At 41.2% G+C, this 17,199-nt stretch overlaps 1 protein-coding gene across 5 annotated transcripts in view; it reads left to right on the top strand.

Annotated features, from left to right (window-relative positions):
- The first annotated feature begins 5,153 nt into the window (after nt 1-5,153).
- CDC42SE2 (CDC42 small effector 2) overlaps nt 5,154-17,199 on the top strand; it is a 188,871-nt gene continuing 176,825 nt past the window's right edge. For 4 of the 5 annotated variants that reach the window (XR_006962815.1, XM_047084308.1, XM_047084315.1 and 1 more), the window contains exon 1: nt 5,154-5,251. The gene's annotated coding sequence lies outside the window, so the exon portion shown is untranslated. Of the gene's footprint in view, nt 5,252-16,387; nt 16,483-17,199 lie in introns of those variants that run through there. The other variant, XM_047084323.1, reaches the window with a different exon arrangement.

A 17,199-nucleotide genomic window follows, 5' to 3' on the forward strand; every position in this document is an offset into this window, starting at 1 on the left:
TCAGGGTTGTGAGTTCGAGCTCCATGTTGGGTGTGGAGATTGTTTAAAGATAAAATCTTAAAATAAAAAAGAATAACATAAAAAAAGGTCCAGGTCCAGATCTCCAGGAAGATATAAAATTCCAAATTTTTATAGACTTAACATGGCCCACATTTAAGAGGCAAAAATAGACCTTAGACAAAATCAAAATCATAGTTGGTGATATAATCCACCTCTTTTGATAGGGATAAAATAAACAAATATTGTTAAAAAACAGAAAAAGTAAGGAAGATTTAAACAGTATAACTTGCAAGCTTGACTTAATGCAATGTAGAAAACACTATACTCACAACTGCAGAAAACATACATTTCGAGCACACAAAAGAACATTTTCAAAAATGGAAATTAGGCTGGCCCAGGTGTCTTAAGTCCCACGGGGTCAGAAGGCCAAGGTGTCTGCTAACCTAGGAGTGAACGAAGTGGCTACAGATTTCCATGATCCCAGGAGCAAGAGGGCCTGCTGAGGAATCTGCTCTAAGTCCTGAGGGGTTACATAACAGCAGCAAGATCTACTGTGTTCAAAATGTGAAAGTGTGCAAGACACCCTTAAAAGAGGTAGATTCCCTCCAGAAAGGAAACTCTGGGTAATTTTTCTACCAAAAGAGCTAACATACACGTGAGTGTGTGTATTCTTTATGGCTAAAGCTGGTGGTTCAGAATTACAGGGGAAATGATAATAAGGGATGGCAGGAGTTGTTCCTATAGTTTACAGAGAAAATGTACAAGAAAAGCAAAGATACTGGCTGCCAATGGCTCAGAATTGCAGCCATTCTGATGGGCTGAGAGAAATATCTGGAATCGATTTTGCTGCCTCTATGGACCAAAAGCCCAGACAAGCAAATAGGCTGATGAGCAAACCCAGCATGGAATAAGAAAATTATGGGTACAGGAAAGAAAGAACAAGGTTCTGTTAGTTCCCCACTACTCTCATCCCAAAGAAGAGACCCCAAATATTCTTGAATTTGCTGGATACCAGAGCTTACAGGTGATTATTTCTGGTGTTTGTTTGTTTTCTTATGTATTTATTTTAGGTCTGTACTGTGCTTACTGTTCTTTTGTCTGTCTTCCTGAGTGATATGGATGTTCTGGGTACAGGGTATCCTGGGTGGATTTATTCAGGGTAAACTTTGTTAATGACTTCTATAACAATGGGCAAGATTCATAGTCAATAAGAGCCTGTTCTTGCTGAGACTGTTATGATAAAACAATGTGTCATACCAAGAAGAAGAAAAAAACTTAGTTATCTCATTCCTAATTTAACTGTACGGATTGTAACCACTGCTATCTCCCTGTTCAACAGTCCTGGGACAGGTGGAAGTCAACATTGTTTGCTGCACTTCCCGTGGACAACTGAGGCTGAAACAGGAAAGTGACTGTCATTATTCCCATTGTGCAGTGGTTCCTAAATTTTGGTGCATAGTAGAATCTCCTGGAAGGATTTTTAAAAATCCTGGTGCCAGGGCCCAAGGGTGGGCTCAGATGGTTAAGCATCTGATTCTTGATTTTGGCTCAGGTCATGATCTCCCAGTTTGTGAATGTTGAGGCCCACGTCCGGCTCTGTGCTGACAGCTCAGAGCCTGCTTGGGATTCTCTGTCTCCCTCTTTCTCCGCCCCTCCCCCACTCATGCTGACTGTCTCAAAAATAAATAAACATTAAAAAAAAAAACCCAATGCCAAATGAATTTTCTTATACATATAATTTGAGCCTACGGTTTTTTTCTTCCTGTACCAACTTTTGTTAAAGGTAACATTATTTTGACATTAGAGTTTATGACATTTATATATATTTTTTTTAACCACAAACTTTTATTTTAATCTGTTTTCACAGTTAAATGAATTCACTATTGCATACTTTGTCCTTTTGCCAGTTTCTCCATTTATCTCTCAGTTGGCTGAAATTAAATTCTGAAGTAGTTTGTTGAAGAACTCCCTGAATTTTTCTGTATTCAGAATTGTGCTTCTATTGCTTTTATACCTAGGAGTAATTTACCAGGCATAAAATTTCTTGAGTCACACTTTCTTCCCTTGAGGATGTTGAGTTCTTTGAGGACATCATTTTACTGACTTCAAAACAAGGCTATGAAGAAATCAGAAACACAGTCATTGTGACTTACACTTTTACCTGGCAAACCAAAATTTTCTTTCTTTACCGTTGATGCTCAGTAACATTTTTGCTAGGATATGTCTCGTGTTAGTTGGTTCATAGTAGAGTAAAAGATAAGTGGCCTTTTATCTAGACAAAAAGTTTTCTTGATTTATGTCTTTACTTAAGATGGTCCTTTTTTGGGAGGGGGTTCATATCTTTGAGGATACCAATTATATACCAATTACATGTGTGTTGTATCTACTTCCTTATCTTCCTTTATGCGATTAACGTTATCTATAGGTAACCCAAAGCAATCATCGTTCTAAGTGAGCAAATATTAGAAGCATTCCTTTTAAAAACAAGAATGAGAGGGGCACCTGGGTGGCTCAGCCGGTTAAGCGTCCAACCTTGGCTCAGGTCATGATCTCACGGTTTGTGAATTGGAGCCCCACATTGGGCTCTGTGCTGACAGGTCAGAGCCTGGAGCCTGCTTCAGATTCTGTCTCACCCTTTCTCTCTGTCTCTCTGTCTCAAAAATAAATAAACATTTAAAAAATTAAAAAAAAAACAGAAATTAGAGAAAGATCATCTTTTCTGTTAAGTCTTGCATTGGAGGTTCTAATCAGTTTAGAGGCATATGCTTTGGCAAGAAGGAAATAAGATGGTCAGTATTTGCAATTGATTCTGTTTATATGAGAAACCCAAAATAATCCACAAATTGATAAGATGTCAGGTGTAGACAAAAGTTAGTTTTATTTCTATATACTGCACCAAATACCTAGAAAGAGTAATAAAAGAGAAGAAACTATTTGTGGTAATATTGGAGAATATCAAGTCTGTAGGAATAAATCTAATGGAAAATATCCAACACCTCTGTAGAGAAAAGTTTAAAAATTTTTTGAAAAAATACCTATCAAAGGGGCATCTGGGTGCGTCAGTCAGTTAAGCATCTGACTTTGGCTCAGGTCATGATCTCACGGTTTGTGAGTTTGAGCCCTGTGTCGGGCTCTGTGCTGACAGCTCAGAGCCTGGAGCCTGCTTTGGATTCTGTGTCTCCTTCTCTCTCCTACTGGTGCTTTGTCTCTCTCTGTCTCTCAAAAATAAATACATGTAAAAAAAATTTTTTTTAATGAGTAAATAAAAAATACCTACCATAACACAAATATACCATATTAATGCAAGATGTTAATAATAGGGTTATGGGGATGAGAGCTATATGGGAAGTCTTTGTACTTTCCATTCAGTTTTTTCTGTAAAGTTAAAACTACTAAAAAGAAGTCCATTAATTTAAAAAATCCCCTTTAAAGAATATATACAGAGGCAGGAAAACTATATAAAAACAAATGAAGAAATAATGAATAGTGCTATAGTTGTTTGTCAGAATTCTTAACAAAGAGATGACTTATTTTAATATTTTATATATTTGTCTTACTGATTTATAATTTATTAGTTCATGGGATATGGAAATAGGACTGAAATTATCGCTTGGTTAGCAAAAGAATATGTTGGGCAGGTCTTACTTGGAGCAAAAAGCTGTAAAAAGCTCCTTTAGTTCTTTTCACTTTTCTAAACCAAGAAATCACTGTGGAGATCATTCTTTTTACCTAAGGAAATTCTTTTTAAAAAATCTTTTATGTTTTTTCCACTTAAGAAATTCCCATGAAGTTGTCAAATGATCAAAATGTTAACATTCCCCTCTCAAAAAAGTTAATTTCCTTTCTCTTTTAAGGTATCCACCTCCTTTTTCCTAATTTTTTTTAGTGTTTTATTTATCTTTCGATAGAGAGAGAGAGTGAGCGGGGGAGGGGAAGAGAGAGAGGAAGACAGAGGATCTAAAGTGGGCTCCGTGCTGACAGGCTGATAGCCACAAGCCTGACCCCGGGCTCAAACCCACGATCTGTGAGATCACGACCTGAACCGAAATCAAGAGTCACGCTTAGCCGACTGAGCCACCCAGGCGCCCCCATTTAATCTACTTTTTAATGAAGTAGAATATTCTTTATTATGAGAGAAGAGAAAAATGGAGGGAAATGGTCTTGGAGACAATATATGAATAGCAGAATAACTCACTGAATTGACAGTGCCCGTTGAATCTCACGTGTGTGCAATTTCTGTTCATAAGGAGATACTGTAAATACAAAACTGTTCATAGTAATGGAAAATAAACCAGGAAGAAGTCAATCCCTGCAATACTGATGATTTATTAAAAACACACAGATGCATATAAAACAATCATGCAGGTACTATAAATTCCATTTCGGGGCACCTGGGTGGTGCTGTAGGTTAGGTGCCCAACTCTGATTCCAGCTCAGGTCATGATCTCACGGTTGGTGGGATCCAGTCCTGTGTTGGGCTCCGTGCTGACAGCACAGAGTCTGCTTGGGATTCTCTCTCCCTCTCGCTAAAAATAAATAAATAAACTTGAAAAAATTCCATTTCAACTCTTCGCATACTATCCTTTACGGACGAATGCTATATGGAGCTTATCAAGGAAGTAATTGAAGCAGGAATATTTTGAAGTTCAAAGGTTATATGTGATACTTTAACGACATGGCCATATATACACACTTTATTCTTAAAGCAATATCATTCATGCATTTTGTCTTTCTGCCCTACTTATTACTATCATATTCTGTTCCATATTCTAAAGCCAGACTCAGTACAGTGTAATGTCATTGTGCAGGTGCAGCATCTTTTTGTCTCTGTGCCTAAGAGGCTCCTTCCTCTGACCCTGCACTCATTCCCTAGTTACCTAAAGGCACCACATTCTCACCTCTCCCTGATTTCATTCGTTTGGTTCTTCCATGCCAAAAAATCGGATCCTTCCGTTCTTTTTTGGATAATTCCTCTCAAGTATCTGATCTTTTAAGAATAGGATTCCTACAGACTGAGTCAAACGTCTTCTACCCAAATTATCTCTGTGATAATACTTACCTAACTCTGCCCAACTTCCTCTTCACGCTAGAGTAAAGCTGGAGCCGGAAGTTGTGGTGGCAGCTTCTTGATTCAGCAGCTTCCTGACTACAGCTAGAGCCAGAGCAAGGGTGGGCAGAGTCTGCATGTGGCTGCAGGGCAGGGGTCAGAGATGAAACACTCACCCCACAGCCAGGCTGGCCTGCGGACAAGGTAAGACCAAGAGTCTGATTGTACGTGGAGGGTCAGAAACAGAAAAGAAGCCAGAAGTTGTTTGTGGGTACAAGAGGCAGAACTTGGGAAGAGTTCAGAGACAAGGGGCTGTCAGAGGTGGTATGAAGAGCCAAGAGCTGTTAGGATCCACAGCTGTGACATTTTTCTGGTTTTTGCTTTTCTTCCACTATTCTCCATCCCCAGCCCAACAGCTTAAGCGTAGACCTCCATCACTGTAGCTCTATTGCTTTCTATGGGACCTGCTGCACAGTACGTAGGCAGCATATATCTGTTGAATTGCATGGAGCCCTATTAACTATTCTTTAAGAACCATTTTGGGGGCCCTTGGGTGGCTCAGTTGGTTAAGCAGCTGACTTTGTTTCAGGTCATGATTTGCAGGTCATGATTTGCAGCCCCGTGTCAGGCTCTGTGCTGACAGCTCAGAGCCTGGAGCCTGCTTTGAATTCTGTCTCTCTCTCTCTCTCTCTCTCTCTCTCTCTGCCCCTCCCCCGCTCTCCCTTTCTCTCTCTCTCTCTCTCTCTCAAAAATAAAAAGATTTTTAAAATCTTTAAAAATAAAAAGATTTAAAAAAAATCTCTCGTGTAGGATACCTATCTAGGAAACCTTCCCTCACTGCCACTGAATAGGATTTTGTTCTTATATATACTCCTGGTATGTTTTTTGGTATCTCTCAGTCGCTTTCAGTGTTGTACTTTGTATTACCCATGTTTGAATTTGTTCTGTTGGTTTTTGTTTTTGGGGGGTTTTTTCTTCTTTTCCTGCCTGACGGTATCCACCCTAGGGGCAAGATCACTGTCTGAATCATCTTTGAAGATCCTAGTAGAAGTGTTACAGATTTTCTTTGAGCCTTTAGGTGGCTACTGTGTATTACTCCTCTTTCCCACCATTTCCAAAATGCTTTAGTTCTCATTCTCAATAATGGAGATACTGACTTAGAAAGAAGAAACAAGCTTTGTAGAATCCAAAAGTCTAGTCCAGTGTCTTGAAAGAAAAAGCAAAGAAAATGAATATATAACCCTCAAGTAAAGTTACTTTAAAAGCCAACCTGTATTCTTTTGTGCAAGACAGGATTTTGTTTTCACCTGGCTATCATGGTTGCCTGTACTTACTTTACTTTGGCTATATAGCTCTGATTTGTAGTATTTTTGGAATCTGAAATTAGAAAGCCACTTATACCTTAATTCTCTTATCGCAGTGCAACTATTGTAACTAAGAACCGATGGTTTAAAAAAAACACACAAAAAAACACCTGTTTAGTTTATGCCAGAGTGTAACGTATATGCATGTGTGTTCTCATACATCTATAATTATCTATTTATCACCTATTCATGTTTATTTTAGAATTAAGAAAGAATAAAGGAGAATTTTTTGAAATATTTGAGCTGTCTAGTACCATAGTCACTACCTACGTGCCAAAATTGAACATTTGAAACATGACTATATTCAACTCAGATGTGCTGTATCAAATATATAAACAACTTTGAAGGCTTAGCTTATTAGTTAAAAGTAAAATTTATCATTAATACAGTTTTATATTGGTTGCATGTTGAAATGACAGTATTTTTACATATTGGGTTAAACAGCATATTATTAAAATTAATTTTATATGCTTATTTTTACTATTTTTATGTGGCTACTGGAAAGTTTGAAATTACATGTGTAGCATGCATTATATTTCTGTAAGATAGCATTACTCTAGTATATGCTATAATTTAGTTACTTTTACTTTAAAAACATTACAAGGAAGTTGTGAAAAAATTTCCACTCCAATAGAGGGGACAAATTAGTTGATAGTCTGCTGTGCTGCAGGCACTGAGATTTTACATGAACTAAATTTCATTTAATTCTCCCCAAATCTTATGAGATAAGTATTGTTCCTCTTTTAAAATAGGTAGACTGGGGCTCAAAGAGTTTAAAAAATTTCCTACAAGCCCATGATCAGACACTCAGCTGTCTGTCAATAAAACTTAATCATATTTGCCTGACTTCAGACATCATTCTCTTTTTACTAGAGAACTCTCTAAAATGCCTTTTCTTTTCAGAGACTGGCACCATATGCTACCAGAAATTCTAATACCACCCACTGTTATGAGGTCTTACCAGCCGATTACTTCAAAATAAGATCTGATTTTCTTTTTTACCCAAATGAAAATAAAACTTAAGTCCCTCATATGCCAAATTATCAGAGATTCCAGTCTTTTCCCATGGTTCCCCTCCCTATATAATCGTAAATAACCCAGAGTTGTTTACTAATGCCTGAGTATTGATCTATTTGTCTTGTGAATTGACCATAGAGTGGAAACTCAGATACACTCAAGGCTGGAGGACCACCTCACATCCTGTCTAGAGAAGAGTTAATTCAGTGAACAGTGGTTTTGTTTTCTATTGCTGTGTAACAAATTACCATTAGTGGCTTAAGACAACACCCATTTATTAGCTCATATTATCTGTAGGTCAGAAGTCCAGCATGTCATTGCTGAATTCTCTGCTCACAGTATCACATGGCTGAAATCAAGGTGCCTGCAAGTCTGAGCTCTCATCTGGAGACTCTGGGAGAAAAATCTGCTTCCAAGCACATTATTGTTGTTGGCAGTGTTCATGCTCCTTGTCGATATAAGACTTAGATCCCTGTTTCCTTGCTGGCTGTCAGCCAAGGGCCATTCCCTGCTTCTAGAGACTGATTGTATTCCTTGTCATGTGCCCACCCCTTACCCTATCTTCAAGCCAGTAATGGTTCATCAAGTCTCTTTCATGAGTTCAATTTCTTTGACTTCTCCTTCTGCCACTAATGGTAGAAAACTCTCTGCTTTAAGGGTTCTTGTAGTGAGATGAGACTCACCCAGATTATCTTCTGTTCAGGTCAACTATGACATATAACATAACATAATCATGGGACTATCTCATCCTAGCCACAGGTCCAGGAATGAGGGCACAGAATATTGGGGGGGGTGGGTGATCTATTTTCATCAGTCTGCGCACTATAGTCCTAGGGATTATATAAGGCATGTATGCTACCACAGTGGCAGTGGCACAGAGCAAAGTATCAGAATTCTGCCAGCTACTTAGCTTAGCCAGTCACAGGGACAAAAGCAAGAGCTTAATTTCTTTCAGGTAGTAACATTTGCTGGGGAAGGAATGAGAATTGGATGTGAAAAATCCTGGTGTATTACCTTCCCTTTCTTCCAATTTTACCCTCAAATCTTACTCATCATGAACTTTCTTTGTGAGGGCTGCCTGGGTGGCTCAGTGGGTTAAGTGTCTGACTCTTGGTTTCAGCTAAGGTCGTGACCTCACAGTTCATGAGATTGAGCACCATGTTGGGCTCTGCGATGACATCATCAGAGCCTCCTTGGATTCTCTCTTTCTCTGCCCCTCCCCCATTCTCTCTCTCTCTCTCTCTCTCTCAAAATAAATAAACATTAAGAAAATTATATATATAAAACCCTTTCTTTGTGAAAGCAACAAGTAGATCTCTGTGTTAGGTGGAATTACAACATTTCTGACCCATCAGTTTTAAGGGCAGTGGTGTCCAGACATTTTAAGTTATGTTGGAGCTTCCATGTCCCCTCTTGCTGAAGCCCTAGGAAACCATGGAGGTGGGAGTCCCACTGGTGCCTTCTGAATGTCTTCCTAACAGGTCACTGGGGCCAATTCTGCTGGTTCCTCTGAGCCAAAGAGCCTCCTCAAGGTGTAGGGAGTAGTCCCCTCCCCCCAGCACAGTGCAGACCTCAGTCTCTCTTGGAAACCTGCCTTTTGGACTCTTTCTTTCCCCACTCTCATATGCCAACCTGCCAATACTCAGCTCAAAATCCACTGTGGCTCTTGCTCTTCTTGGGAACTCCCCTTTAACGAAATGCCAATTACTGAGGTTTTGCTTGCCCAACTTTGTGCTCTCCTAAGTGACACATCCCCTTTCTCTTTATCGCTACTGTTGTTTACTTGAGAGGTTCCTTTTAGCTGACTCATATTTTTAACATTAACAAATGTATAGAGGAAACTTTTCTCACTATTATATGGGCAAGATCTGAATTACCTGCCATATATAAGTGTTCACTGTAAGAAAAAAGAAAAGGTAATTCTTAGTTACTGGTAGTCTCTAACCTGATGTAGCAGAATTATTCTCAAAAGTCTCCTTTCTTCTTCTCTGGTTGTCCCCAGGGGCATTTTTACTATAATTCCTAATGCTTTTTTTGTTTTATTTTTGTTTTGTTTCATATGGGGTTTTTGTTTTGAACTGAGGGGCCGTAATGCAATTACAGTTGACTCTTGAACAACACGAGTTTGAACTGTGTGGGTCCACTTATGCACGGATTGTTTTCATTAAATGCAGTACAGTACCATAATGTATTTCCCCTTCCTTCATCTTTTCTTAATAACATTTTCTTTTCTCCAGCTTACTTTATTGTAAGAATACAATGTAAATACATATATAAATACATATCACATACAAAATATGTGTTAATCAACTGTTTATGTTATAGGTAATGATGTGAAATGTTGCGTTTGGGAACGAATGGTCAAGAAAGAATTCTTGAGACATCTTCGGTGCAAAAAAGGTGGTTCTATTAAAACATGGGGACAGGACCCACGGGCAGAAAGAGCTGCACTGGGGTTGTGAGAAGTGGCTGATTATATATTTTCAAGTTGGAATGGTGTTAGGGATAGTGTAAGTCCCTAAGGAATTTGGAAGCAAGGTTTCCAGGACCTTGAGGGGCTAGCTGTTGTTAGAAGGTCATTGATTACTGTCTAGTAAAACCTTAGTCGTGAGACCCTTCACATGTACATCATTGGGCCATATGTTTGAAACATGATTGCCAACATATATATCTTGAGGGATGCCTGGGTGGCTCAGTTGGATAAACGTCTGACTTTGGCTCAGTTCATGATCTTGCAGTTTGTGGGTTTGAGCCTCGCGACAGGCTCTGGGCTGATGGCTCAGAGCCTGGAGTCTGCCTCAGATTCTGTCTCCCTCTCTTTCTGCCCCTTCCCCACTTATGCTCTCTCTCTCAAAAATAAACAAACATCAACACATATATATATGTTAATATCTATCTATCTATCTATCTATCTATCTATCTATATCTGGGGGTGGGGGTAGAGATAAAGGAAGTTTCCAAAGGGATTTTTATATGTTAAAGGAGATATACAGGATCCTGGAGGCTGGGATAATGTCAAGCTGAAGTTGCCTTTTGCCTTTAGCAAAGTATTAACAACGAGGCAGCTAATCTTCTTGAGGAAGGTCACTCTGTCTATCTCAAGTCCTTGTCACTGGGCTGTAAGATGTAAGGAAGTTAAATTTTTTTTCTTTTGTGTTTGTTCTCCACATCAAGACTTCTTGTCAACAGTAGGCTATTAGTTCATTTTGGGGAGAATCAAAAGTTAAATGTGGATTTTCAAGTATGCCTCTAACCCCCACGTTGTTCAAGGGTCAACTGTACATCTCAGGCTGTGTTGAAGATGCATGTGCCCCATACTACCTCTCCCCGTTCTCACCCCCTCCATCCCTGCTGCTGTTAAGCATATCACCTAAAATCATACCTCATACCACCAGAGGTATGCAATCCACAGTTTAGAAAACACTGATATGACTCCCTCTTTCCCAGAGACCCACCTTGAATTCCTTCCCTCTAAGAAACCTTTTCTGACAATACAGACCTCAGTGATCTCCTCAACTACATTCATAAGGGTACTGTGTCTAATTATTCAAATGTTGCTGTGTGACATTTCATTAAGGACAAAGACCATGCTTTAGACTAAGTTTTCCCACAGCACTTGGTATGCTACCTGGCAAACAGCAGGCATTCAATGAATATTTGTGGTTTGATGATCAGCAAGGAGCAGCTCTGGGTAAAAGTGTGAAGCCAAGTTTGTCTCAGGTTCTTCTACCTTTGGCTGCTTCAGTCACAGAAAGGGCCATGGATTATGATCCTTCTCTGAATTGGTAAGGTTCCCTTTTCTCAGTAAGTTCCAGGTGGTTCCCAATTTTTCTCAGTCTCCCCAAGTCCCACTTCATGTGCTCTGTGTCTCATTATCTTGTTGACTATTAGCTAAGATATTTGGTGTTTGCTACTAGATCTTATGCAGCTTAGCTGTGTCTTATACAATTTTTTTGTATCTTCTATCACATCAAAGACAGACCATGGGTACATAATAGCTATTTATTGTATCAAGAAATGAATATGTGAATATTGTTTGTGTCTTGGAGTAGTTCTGTTATGTCTTTAGGAAAAAAATATGAAATCACCAAACTAATCGATGTTAACACTGGTCAAGGGAATTTACTAAGTTTATTAACAAGTATGCAAACGCTCTGTGGTTTTGACTTGGAGTAATAAAAATGAGATCTTCCTTCTATCTCTCCCCCTTCATTTGGTCCACTTGGCCAATTCAAATGTTTCTTTCAAGGAGCAATGTAAGTCTTTAGAGCTTTACACACAACCGATGGTTCCTTTCCTGTATTCTGAGCGTGTCATCATACATACTTCTAGTTAGAGGTGACCACATAATTTATTGTCCAAACTTGGACACATTGAGAATGAAAGGAGGCACAAATAACTAGTAAGCCAGGATAAAAGGTGTTCCTGACAAACCAGGAAGTATGGTTATACTACTTTGAAAGTAGTTATTTGCTTACTGTATGTCATTGAACCGTAAAGCTGTTCTAAGTCTGAGCCTTATTTCTCTTAGCTTCCTTTGTTATCAAGCACTGTACCTGGCACATAGTGGTGGTAGAAGAAATGTGAGTGCCTCTTTAATAATTTTCATTTAATTGCATATTATACTATCTTGATGTAGAACTCAAACCATCCCATTTGGTGCCAATTATGAGCCATTTTCTCAGTATAAAAATATAGGGCAATGAGCTTAATTATATGCTTGCGTAATGATAATAGCTAGCATTTACCAGCACTTGGCATGTGTAAGGCCCAAGGCTAAGAACTTTGGTTGAGTTCTCTCATGGATTTCTCACAGCGATTCTTGGAGGTAAGTACTACTATGGTCTCATTAAATTAGAAGAAAGGATGAGTTTAGAAAGATTAAGAACCTTGCTCAGGGTCATCCAGCTTATTTTGTAGTAGAGGTTGAACCACAGACTAGAGTGTAGACGATAGTGTAGTAGTAATATAGTGCAGTGTAGACTGTAGTCTCCTATATGTGAGAAATAGCTGGTATCAAATTTTGGAAAGTAATTTAAAAATATTAATACCATACTTTTAGAAAAACTTCATGTGTTTACATGTTTAAAGGTATTTAACTAATTACAGACTGCAGAAACAAGTCAATGTGGCAGCTGTGAGGTCATGAGTAGTGATAGACAAACACATTCTTGCTGTTCTTTGCATTAACGTTTCCATTTGTTATGGCACAAATATACTGTTAGTTTTGTTGAGGTCATTTTCTTTTCTATGAACTATTAAGTATGCAAAATAGTTCGTACTACAACAAAACTGTTGTAGTACAATGGTTGGGTTTATTTTAGCAGAGTTTTCAGTGTATGTTATATAGATAAAGCATGAACAGTGTCTATTTTCTACCTGTTCTTTGGAGTAAGATTTTACTTGGTAACAATTTTAAGGACAGTAGAGATGCATCATAATATTAACTCTAATAAAATTATTTAGTATTATTGTAATTACAAGCCATGTTTTGACATTGATGAAACACATTATCAGTGGTTTTTAAACAAAAGGTGTCCATTTAATTCTATAAAAAAAAGCTAAACTATAAGGATAATTGTAGCTTTAAATTGTTTTAAATCATAAGAGATAAATACATACAGAGGATATGCTATAAATATAATACCAGATAATTACACACACAGACTTTCATACAGAAGGTATCTTTTAAGAATTGTATTCTTAATTGATTTTCTTTTTCTATTGACAAGAGGGGTGTATGAATAGCTGTAGCAACTGAAATTGGATATTATCAGGGTAATCAATTGCATGTGATGTGTTATAAACATAATATGGGAAACTTGAAAATGAATGTTTACATAATGAATATTAACCTTTATGAATAAATGATAAGAAATGTTACTATTTAAGACATTCACACAAAATGATTACATTTGTGGGGTACCTGGCTGACCCAGTTGGAAGAGCATGGGACTTTTGATCTTAGGGTTATGAGTTTGAGCCCCACATGGGGTATAGAGATTACTTAAATAAACAAAGTTCAAAAAAAAAAAACACCTACATTTGCTATAATTCAGGAATTTTCTGTTTTTTGTGTTTTTTTAGCATCCCACATTAAAATAAATTTTTTTTAATGTTTATTTTTGAGACAGAGAGAGACAGAATGTGAGCAGGAGAGGGGCAGAGAGAGAGGGAGACAGAATCCAAAGCAGGCTCCAGGCTCTGAGCTGTCAGCGCAGAGCCCGATGTGGGGGCTCAAATTCACGAACCGTGAGATCACGACCTGCGCCGAAGGCAGACGCTTAACTGACTGAGCCACCCAGGCGCCCCTAGCATCCCACATTTTAAAAAATTTTTGAGATAATTATAGATTCACATGCAGTTAGAGGAATTTCCTGGGTTTTTTGTCCTGGGAAATTTTTAGAATTAATATGCCTTTGAATTTCAGGCCAGAAAGCTTTCTGTAGCGTAACAAGTTATTCCTACTTAGTGAAATAGGATACCAGTATATCAGTGGGTAGAAAAACTGCATTAAATGGCAAGTTTTCACTGCACTCAGGTAACTACAAAAAAAATGCTTAAATTATAATGTAGATAAGGATCTATGGTTAACTGAGAAATTGGGACAAGAGCAAGTTTAAAAAAAACTGGGTTATTTTTTTTTCTTTGCGCTTTTTATCATTTCGGGATTTAAAAATCTTTTTTTTCACTTACTTTAGGCAGTGGAATACATCAGCTGAACAAAACAAAATTTCATCTTGTATTGGAGAAGATGGACTTTAAAAGATAATCATACAGCGCACCTGTGTGGCTCATTCGGTTGAACATTGCACTCTTGGGTTCGGCTCAGGTCATGATCTCATCCTTTGTGAGTTGAGCCTGGCATTGGGCTCTGTGCTGACAGCAAGAACCTGTTTGGGATTCTCTCTCTCCCTCTCTCTCTGCCCCTTCCCTGCTCACTCTCTCTCTCTCAAAATAAATAAATACACTTAAAAATATATTAAAAATAAAAAATAAACTGTCATGGAAAGAAAAGAAAAAGAGCAAGTTAGGAAGGAATGAGAGTTGGGGTTGGGGAAGTTGCAATATATTTTATTTTTTAACATTTATTTATTTTAGAGAGAGAGAGAGTGCTAGCAGGGGAGGGGCAGAGAGAGAGAGGGAGGTACAGAATGTGAAGCAGGCTCTAGGCTCTGAGCTCTCAGCACATGGCCCCATGCAGGGCTCAAACTCACAAAACCCATGGTCATGGCCTGAGTGGTTGCCACACAGGGTGCCACACAGGCACCCTGGGGTGGTTGCAATTTTAAATAGCATGGTCAGGCTAAGCATCACAGGGTGAGATTTGAGCAAGGAGTTAAAAGAGGGAAAGTAGACACAGGAAAAATGTTCCCAGCAGAAGGAATGACTCTCGCAAAGGCCCTAAGTAGTAGTCTGTCAGGAACATTTAAGCAACAAAGGATGGAGGGTGGTTGGAGCTGGAGTGGGAGAGGTGAGGGGCAAAGGCAAACCAAGGGCTTTGTAGGTCGCCATAAAGACCTTAGCTTTTACGGACAGTGAAAGAGAGCTACTGGAAGATTTTGACCAGATAAGCCAGGAGCTGACTTTTAAGAGAGTATTCTTTTTTGAAGTGTTTATTTATTTTTGAGAGAGAGAGAGAGAGAGAGAGAGAGAGAGAGAACAAACATGGGAGGGGCAGGGAGTGGGCGGGGCGGGGGGGGGTGACAGAAGATCCAAAGCAGGCTCCACGTGGACAGCAGAGAGCCTAGTGCGGGGCTGGAAGTCACAAATTCCAAGATCAGGACCTGAGCCAAAGTGGTATGCTTAACCCACTGAGCCACACGGGCATCCCAAGAGAGTATTCTTTATTCTGGTTGTTGTTCTGACAAGGGACTGAGTGAATGGTGGGCAGGGAGACCATTTAGCAGGCCACTGAAGTATGATCCAGACAAGAGAAAATGGAAATAATGCAGGTGATGAGCAGTCTAATTCTGATTCATTTTGAGGGTACAACTAGCAGGCTGCTCGAAGGCTTGGAGGTGAAGATGAGAGAAGGAAAGGAGCCAAGGACTCCACAAAGTATTTGTTCGGAGCAACTAGCTAGAAGGACCGTGGCTAGGTCTTGAACTGCTTTTTGAGCAAGGGAGAATTATACATTTAGAAAAAAACCCACTAATATTGCACGAATATAATCCATCTAGGTGGAGAAGACGTGTGTATTATAGGATATTCCAAGTGCGGTAGGCCTGAAAAGTTATTGTAGTCATTTTGGTGGAATGTTGGCTGCTAGATGGGCACTCTTAGGTGTGTCTGATTTCTGGGGTATATAAAATGTACAGCTAAATAAGACTCAGAGATCCAGGACACGAGTACGTTCACACTTTTCAAATGTCAGGTGGAAGTTCTAGGCCGTAAAAGCCAGTTAGTTGATGACAGATTCAACGATTCCGACGTTAAGAAAAAGCTGTGGTCCAGGGATTTGATTTCGGGGTATCTGTCTCTCGAACACTTCCAACCGACACGCGGTGCCAAGGCTCAGCGCCGATCCCGGCCAGCCTGGCAGCGCTCGCGGTCGCACTTCGAGTGCAGGCACCTCCCCTCCGCGCGGTCCAGGGAGGGGGCGCGAGCCACCGTTGCCAGTCCCCCGGCGCAGGGCGAGGAGGGGCTGTCGTCCGCTCCCACCCAGACCTGGTCGCCATCTTCCGGCACGTCCTTTCCCGCGCGGGCTCCAGCCCCCGCTCTCGGCCCTTGTCTCTCTTTGGAAGGGGCTTCCCAACGCGCGCAGCTGCTGGCGCTGCGCGTCGTGGGGGTCGCGGGCTGAGTCCAACGCCCAGGCGGGGCAAGGGGTGGGGCCGGCGCGGCGGCAGCTGCGCGGCGGCGCAGTCTTCCCTCGCTCCTCGGAGCGCGCGCCGCCTCTCGCTCCGCCCGCTCGCGAGCCTGGGCGGGGAGGGAGGGGCCAGGAAGCGGCGAGCGCGCCGGGGAGCGCAGCTGCGGGCGTGGGGGTGGCAGGAGCCGCGGAGCCGGCACCGAGAGCGGCTGCGGCCGGAGCGGGCGGCAGAGACAAAGGCGACGGTGAGTGCAGCGCCGGTCCGGGGCGAGCGCCGGCCCCCACCCCTCGCCCTCGCGGCCTCCTGGGCGGGGGCCCGCAGCCTCGAACCCCCGTCGCCACGGGCTCGGTGGGGAGCGCGGCCCGGCCCTACCCCCCGCGCGCTGCGGGCTGTGGGCTGAGCCTGCGGCTCCATTTTCAGGTCTGGGCGAGGTCTTCCTGCGGACCCTGCCTTTGGTTTTTCTTCCCTTTCCTTCTGAGAAATGGTTACATGCTCAGTTCAAAATTCACGACAGGCGGGCGGCTGAGGGAGCCAACCGCCCGCCTGATGTAAAATGGAAATGAAAAGACCCCCCCCTCCCCCCCAACTTTGCAGGTCTGGGAGTCAGGAGGAAGGCGCGAGGGGGTGGGCGGAGAAGGTCGGGGTCTTCCAGGTGAGAGTTGGGGGGGGCGGGGAGCCCCCCCAGCCTCCGGAGCCCCGACTCTCGCCTGAGGCGTGCGGCGCGTTCAGCCCGCGTGTCTCGCCGCGGTTCTCTTTGGGCCCCGGAGAGAAAGCCCTCACTGACCACCTCCTCGGAGAAGCTCGTGTTACTCTTACAGGTTGTCTTACCGAGCGCTTGCTGCTTTAGTTGTGATTTTTGGTAACGGGTGTGGTAGGTAGCGGCTCGCTGATGCCGCATTCATAGCTGAAAAGGAGCCCCGATGGCCTGACTTCATGTGTACTTGAAACAACATTGGGATTT

Source organism: Lynx rufus, unplaced genomic scaffold, assembly GCF_022079265.1.
Source record: "Lynx rufus isolate CCGP_SWC_20201006 ecotype Redwood Valley unplaced genomic scaffold, mLynRuf1.p SCAF_1, whole genome shotgun sequence".
Lineage (NCBI taxonomy): Eukaryota > Metazoa > Chordata > Mammalia > Carnivora > Felidae > Lynx > Lynx rufus.